At 27.8% G+C, this 8,280-nt stretch overlaps 1 pseudogene; it reads left to right on the top strand.

Annotated features, from left to right (window-relative positions):
- Positions 1 to 2,991: 2,991 nt before the first annotated feature.
- LOC132935757 (uncharacterized) lies at positions 2,992 to 4,248 on the top strand (annotated as a pseudogene).
- The last annotated feature ends 4,032 nt before the right edge of the window (positions 4,249 to 8,280 follow it).

Raw genomic sequence — 8,280 nt, forward strand, 5'->3', positions numbered from 1 at the left:
TTCCATTTTTTTAGTTTTTTTCTATAAATATCAATAAAATTTTATTTGTTGGGTAAAAAAGCGTAACAATTTAATAAAAGGCTCGTGATATATCGTTCTAATAGCAGTTGAAAAATATTAAAAATACACAGGCACAATTTTTTTTTATAAGAATTTAAAGTTCAAATTTTGACAAAATTTATCAAATTTTTTAATTTAATTTTTATTTTGTAGTTAAAAACTTATAAAATGTTCAACTTTTATTGCTAAGGATTGAAAATTTAAAACAAGGCTCCACGTAAATAGGTTATATATAAATTACTTTATTCACAATAATATCATCAAATATACTTGGTAATATCATAGGCTGACTGACCGTTTTCGCTCAGAATCGTTTTTCTTATACATTGATATTATATCATTGAATTCAAATTTATCACCATCCATTACAGTGACCCACTTGTAACCTACTGTACAGCAGAGCGACATCCACTTACCCACCTTTTTTTTTATTTCATAAAAATGCTGTCGATATGTCTAGGCTACACTCCTACAGTGGGGATCTTCTAACTTATTGGGCAACGAGCACGTATATTATTTTTAAAAAAAACATTAAATTATTATAAAGTATGTATTAAAAGATACATGTTATTTGTAAAATGAGTCCTGTGCTAGAGTGCTAGTATATGGCAAAGTATGAATAATAATAAATAAATAAATCTATATTATAATATTCTCTTGGGGGTTTTTTTGGTATTTTAATTCAAAGTAAAATGTAACGGTGAAGCCGTGAAGGCATAAATATGTAGGTAAATGTTTAATAGTAACGTTTTAAAAATGTTGGCAAATTATATTTTATTATCATCTTTGATCATTACCTATGTGGCTACGACGTTATTCTTGTCATATGCCTATTGGTATTGATAATGATAGAATGAAAGGCGTAGGTACATTTTAAAATAATTGTTCCATTCAGGGGTGAACTAGTTCGCTGTCCGTCTATCACCAGGCTGTATCTCATGAACCGCGAAAGTTAGACAGTTGAAATTTTCACAGATGATGTATTTCAGTTGCCACTATAACAACAAATACTAAAAAGTGGATGTCGCTCTGCTGTACAGTAGGTTGTAATACAGAAGCCGTTTAAGAATTTACCTTTTTGTTATGCCATTTTTTTTTTTCCTTTTTGAACCGACGACGCCGCGGGAATTGCTTTCACATTACTTCCGCGGCGCCGCCATCGTTTAATTCGAAAATCAGTTATCAAATATTTAACAAGCAGTTGGGGTCGACGGGACAATTCCCCATCTTACCCTCATACAGTTATCCTACATTATACATTCCTTTTTGTTATACCTACATAACAAAATCATAGTTGTTTGCCAAACAACAAAATAAATTACAAAAATATAAAAAAAATGTGAAATATGCTTTAAAAATAATCGTACCACCGAATTTTGCTATTTTAAAAACAAAAATACTTCAAACAACAATAACAAAATGCTATGCACAATTTGCTCTAGAAACAGTCATTCCACAGAATATTGTCGACTTAAAAAAAACCCGATTAATTGTCAACTATGTGGTATGATAGGACATTCAGCACAAACTTTTAGACAATTTTCGATTCAAAAAAACCAATAAATAGGTTAAACAGTTTTCTGACACTTACTGTTACCCTTCGGTGTCAGCTAAAAAACCAGCAATTACTCACAAAATCAATCATATTTCTGAACCTTTATTTATTCGTGCTAAACTTAATATTATGTGCCAATAACTATTGATACAGGGACTAATATTTGTTGTATTAGACACACGCTTGTTCTCCCTGAAAATAAAATAACTGAAGAAAATATAACATAACTTTAATCGAATAGTGTGTTTGTGGTATGGGTCCGCAATAAAATAAGATAAAATCAGGCGATAAAATAAGATATTATTTGAATAAGTATTAACAAACTAAAAATAAATATAGAAAAGTATATGGAAAATATAATTATTATACAAATTAAAAATAAATTAAATATTATTAACATGGTATTGGATAATAACATGGTGTTGGAGGAATATACATATCAAAGATAGTATATATATATTGTATGAAAAGAAAATAAATTGTAGTAATTTTAAGCACTCATATTGTATTAAAGAAACTAACAATAGAATAAAAAATATTAATTGAGAAATATATACGTTTGTAAATCATGTAATGTAACTAACATAGATAATAAAATAGTCTATAGAAAAATTGTAATAATGTACTAATAACAATAATAAATGAAATGTTGTAAAAAGATGTTACAACAAATATATGGTGTATTGTACCTTATATTGGTTGTAGATAATTAAGAAAAACTTTGTATTGAAATGAATGTAACAAAAGATTGTAAAATGTAAACATAATTATATGAATGTAAAATGTAACTAAAATGTAATGTAACTTTGTGATTGAGGAGGATGCTTGTAATAGGAATCAAAAAGGAGTTAAATTTTAGGTCTTAAACATAAAATTCAACTTTTAAGGGGGTGGTGTAACGGATGATATCCGTTTACTCCTACGTATACCAAATAATGAGTATAAGTAGATACCATGCAGATATAATAAATAATGCAAATATAATTATTACAACAATGTAAATCGAATAAAGAGAATAGGTAGTTAACAGACAGATATAATAAATTGTAAGGAATAAGAAATAATGTTATGTGTATGTATATGTATATCAATAATGATATACCAATTGCGAAATATCCAAATGCACGGCTAAGATGACGAAGGGGGTCACCGGTGAATTTTTTTATTATAAACTGACTATCACGTTAATTTCATGTGTACCTAATATTTGAAAGGACCACATCATATTATATGCGAATCATCAACCATTTATAAAACAATGGGAATTGGGCATATATATGTATATCGTACATAAATATACATGTATATAGATATATTTATGTACACAACGCATAAATAGAAACAGGAAAGTATTATCTAATAAATGATTGACAACCATGGACACAGCGATAGGACTTTTTGTACAACTAAGCGTGCAGGATATAGATAGCACACTGTGAGCAATACGGATAAGTCAATAGGCAAAAAACTTAATAAACGTCTTTTACAATTCAACGAATTAAATTTTATTCAGTCAACAAGGAGAAATCCTCATCACAACGGTCTTGCTACCTGCAACCTGGTAAACCATACAATCAACCTGATTGTCAGTTTACCACAATATATAGTTATTAGTTATTCAGTTGTACATTTCTTTGAAGATAATTCTGTTAAGGCAGTACCAAGCTATTGGGTAAAATGGTAAAATGGTACATGTGCATGACTTCAAAACCAATTGTCTGCAGCAAAATTAACTGAATGAAAAACTATCCCAAATGAAATTGATTTTAATTATTATGAAGCAAGGATTTTAAAAAACAATATTGGTAAACTAAATAGTTAAAATTGAACATTTTAATCAAATAGTTCTCTTTTAATTTTAAGTGTATTTTAGAATCTCTAATATCAGCAAAAGCAAAGGCAGACATGGGACCTATTAAAAGTGATTTATCAGGTGATGATGATAAATCAAAAAGAAAACTACTTGCAAAGAAAAAGACTCAGTCTTATTCTGATTGTCCTGAATATCCAGGTAAATATAATACTTTTTAATTTTATAAGTACCACTTTATTAGTTTAATAAAATTAATTACAAATTTATAATCTGAAGATGAAGCTTTTAATGAAACCTTATATTTGAAAAGATTAGCAGCAGCAGGTTGGTCACCATCGCCAAAAAAAGGGTATAATTTAAAATAACAAGTTCTTACCATAATTGATAATAATAATGGTCTTATATTTATGATCATGATTCATGAATATCTATAATATAACCTACATATTAATACGTTTTATTTTTTTAGGAATACAAATTGCATTAATCTTATCTTTAATTATTAATTTATGTCAATTTAAATACTTTATTAGTTTAATAAAATTAATTACAGATTTAGAATCTGAAGATGAAGCTTTTAATGAAACGGTATCTTTGAAAATAACAGCTGTCTGGTCACCATCACCAAAAAAAAGGGTAATTTAATTATTTATTTAAAATGTGTATAATTTAAAATAACAAATTTGTATTAAAATAGTTTGATTTTATTCTTATTGATTTGTAGCAGAGAAAGTTCAGCTTAATTCATCCATTTCCATCAATTCCATTAAACGTCCAAAAACTAGTATTGGTCCTTCTATTCAAAGGTCATCAAAAGTAAAAAAATTGTCTTATAATGAATCTCCTATTAAAAGCTATGGTAAAGGAATAATGAGTAAGTGGTAAAACAATGCCATATTTGGTATTTATTTCTATGAAAGGTTAAATAAAAAAAGTTATCCTTTGAAATACTTAATACTTTTTTTATTTGATGCATACCTATAATATTATAACTTATAAGTATTTATTAAAATATTTTATGTTTAAAAATGTATAGAATTGTATCATATTTTTATTTTAATGATCTCTTAAACTCAGCATTTTATTGGTGTATCTTAAGCAAATATTGATAATTTATAAATTCAATTTTCCTAATATGTTCTTTAAGCTATAAAATCATTACTTATTTAGTAATGAAAAGCTTATATTTATTTTTTGGTAGGTTATAAAATCAGCGGTGATGATAATTATAATGAAAATAATTATACAGCTAGTAGTAACAACAACGACAATCCTAATTCACTAAGATTGGCTGAAATCAAACATAGTCAATATAATTTTATTATACAAATTAAAACTTGTTAACACTCAATACATTGTTTTAAGCAAATAACAAAAGTCCACAGTTAATATTTGCAACACCGCCGGCGTCTAGATCATTGGTAGTAACTTCAGAAGGTCTTATTACAACTACTGAACTTGGTTAGTTTACTTTTATGTGATTATGCTGTTAATATTCATCTAATTTGTACTTTCATTTAGCTTGTTATTTATATCCCTTTCATCAATAATTATATTTTTCTTATTTATCATGAATAGGTAAAGATTTTCAAAAAGAAGTTCTCCATACTCTGTCTTTCATAGAACATGAACTTAGAAGAATTGTAAATAACCAAAGAGATCTTACTCAAAAATTTGATGTAATGGAAAGTATTTTAGAAAAAATACAGTCATCGTCTGACTTGTCTGATACTATGAATAAATCCTCTTCACCAATAACAGACGTGACGGGTAGTTATTCACTATCACTAGATAACTTAAAAGACCTTGAAATATTTGAAGAACAAATTTCTGAAGATTATAATATTTAATTCCAAAATAAAAATAAATTAAGAATTATTCAATTTTTATGCATTTCTATTATATAGGTAAGTTAACTAGGTATCCTATTTAGGCGGTAAACATGTTAAGGCTGTGGTTAAAAGGATCATGGGTAAATTATTTAAAGACAAATTGCTGACTTTTCATACACAGGAAAAAAAGGAAAAAAGAAATTTTCAACCTTGACAACTTGTTCAGTTATATTTGGTAAGATTATGTATACATATAAAATGTTATTAATATTTTATAATATTATAATGATAACCTATGTTATCAGAGAAAAATATGAATTCTACACTACATTAACTACGACTATAAGCTCCCCAAATTGTATTTTATTCAAGTTTTTAATTTTTTTAATTTAATTTTACACAACATATATTTATAGTAGGTATAGATATACTGGGGCCCAGTAATACTGGCGATTAACTTAGTATCATAGTTATAAAGCATAATTACCTCGCCATCTATAATTGCTAGCAACCAAACTATTTTCATTTTAAATTCATTTTATGAGAAAAAAATATCTTAATACTTTATAAAGTTATGATCTGCAGTTATTTATACCAAGGCTCATCCACTTATCATATAAAGTTAATGTCTTAATCGATTAACTTTTGAAAAGTATTTTTGATGTATTTATATTATGGTTTCAATACATAATTATGTTATAATCGTAACATATTTTTAATAATTAATATTCGTTATTATAATGGTTTTTCAGATGCAAGCAAAATTTAAACAAGTCTCACAAAGTGAAATGGAAGACATAATCAAATATATTCTTGCTCAAGCACCATTCAATATCAAGAGGCTTACAAAAAATGTACATTAGTTTACTAAACATAAATAGCTTAAAAAACATTGTTATAAAATATTTATTTAATTTTTAATGTATATGATTCTTAAAATAACGTTTTCATACATTTTTTTAAAAAAGTTTAAACATCTACTTTGATGTAGAATGAAGATATTTTAGACTTCTGATTTTTTTCTCAGTGTACTCATAATTCAGTAATTAAAATTAAAAAATATTTCAATATTTTTATTGTCTTAATTGTGGTTAATTTTATACGTTTATAATATATTCAGTGGCAAAAAATCCTTTTTTTTAGGGGGGCCAAACTTAAAAAATGTACCAGTTGGCACTGATTTTTTTGAGTTATTCATACAATATTATAGTATCAATGTAATTATATAAGTAAATAATCTATATCAGCTACATGGATTCAATAGACACTACACATGGACATACACAACTAAGTTTTTTATTTTATTTTTTTTTTGCGGTGGAGCGGCAAGTGCCTCTATTGCTTAAGGAAACTTGCGCCACTGAATTGTAATATTATATTATGTTGAATCTTTCTTCTATGTTCCTAATATGAATATATTAATTATATATCATAATAGGATGTGTTATATATATATTTATATAATACAATATTAAGTAAAAAAGTTCTATACATTTATGTTTGATTAAATTGTATTTATATAATACATAATATGAAAAATTATCATTAAATATTAATTTTCTATATTTATGAAAATTTACTGAAACGGTTCTAACAATATTTAATAGACATTAATAAATATTTAATAACTTATCAACAACGAAAATTAAATATTTATTAATAATTGATATTTATTTTGAAAAATTTTTTTAATTTTAAATATATATATATATGCTGTGTGGGTACTAGAAACTATATTTTCCATTCTGCACTTATCTACGCAACTAACGGAGTCTCACTTCAACTATCATGTAATATAAGTCTATATTACCTGGTAATATAGACTTCACATATTGCCTACCTACCTATGTGATTTAATGACTGATAGCTAGACAATCGATACAACATTAACTCTACACTTTTAACAATCAAAAGCATCATACGAACGATGGAAGCAACCACGTATCCAATACGCCGTTTGTGGCTTTGTCAGTCGGTTATCCCCTTACACGGGTGATGAATGATAGCTAGACATTCGAATACAGCTATCGACTCCACTTTTTTAAACATCCAAAAGCTTCGGATAGACGGCAGGAAACCGTGTCCAGTCTATCCAATTACAACGTTCGTGACGTATTGCTAAACGCTCAAACTTTTAAACATTCCCGCCAAAGCGCGGATCCTTATCTCCAATTCATAACACTAATCCTTATCACAAATCCTAAACTTTCGTCTTACTTTTAAAATTCAAAAGACTTTTACTCCAAAATCGGAACCCACTCTCAGTCCAACGGGCCCCGACTTTCACTTAAAACTTGTGGTATAGTCCCTAGGTATATTCGACCCATGGTACGGAAAACGCCGGCTATAAATGAACCCGTGGCGTAAAAAACTAAACACCGCTCCGTCACCATATATAGACCTATAAACTAATGGACTGCGCCTGCCACACCCCCTTGCCAATAGTTCATGGGGACAATATAGAGTGAGAGAGAATAAACTATGCGTTTGGGCATATCATGGAGGACTTTTCGCATTGTTTTTTCAGCCATGTGTTTTACATATATTCTATATCTATATCATGGCTATAATGTTGATAATACTATTGATTATATAATAATCTAACCTAACCTAACCTAACCTAACCTATAAACTATTGAATTTTATATTTTAATTGGAGCATATTAGAAACATTATTATTTTATACATTACAATATTATGACGTTTATGGAGTTATCACATGAAAAATGTATACATTTAATGGTTCAATAAAATCTGTACCAGTCCAGCGGCCCCCGAGTTTCACTTAGAGCTAGTAATTAATATCAAACTAAATTTGTCATAATAACAGTCTAATGTCTATAACAAAAAGCTGTATTGGAGCTGTTTTGGTGGGAGTAAAATTCGAATATCGAATGATTTTTTTGTCGGTCGAAAGAGGCACACCTGACAATCGCAACCTTGGTCGAAGGTGGTTGTCAGGTGTTCCAAGTTGTTCATGTTGTCATCATCCAACCGATGGTTGCAGAATCAATACGCAT

This window comes from Metopolophium dirhodum, chromosome 1 (genome assembly GCF_019925205.1).
Source record: "Metopolophium dirhodum isolate CAU chromosome 1, ASM1992520v1, whole genome shotgun sequence".
In the NCBI taxonomy this organism is placed as follows: Eukaryota; Metazoa; Arthropoda; class Insecta; order Hemiptera; family Aphididae; genus Metopolophium; species Metopolophium dirhodum.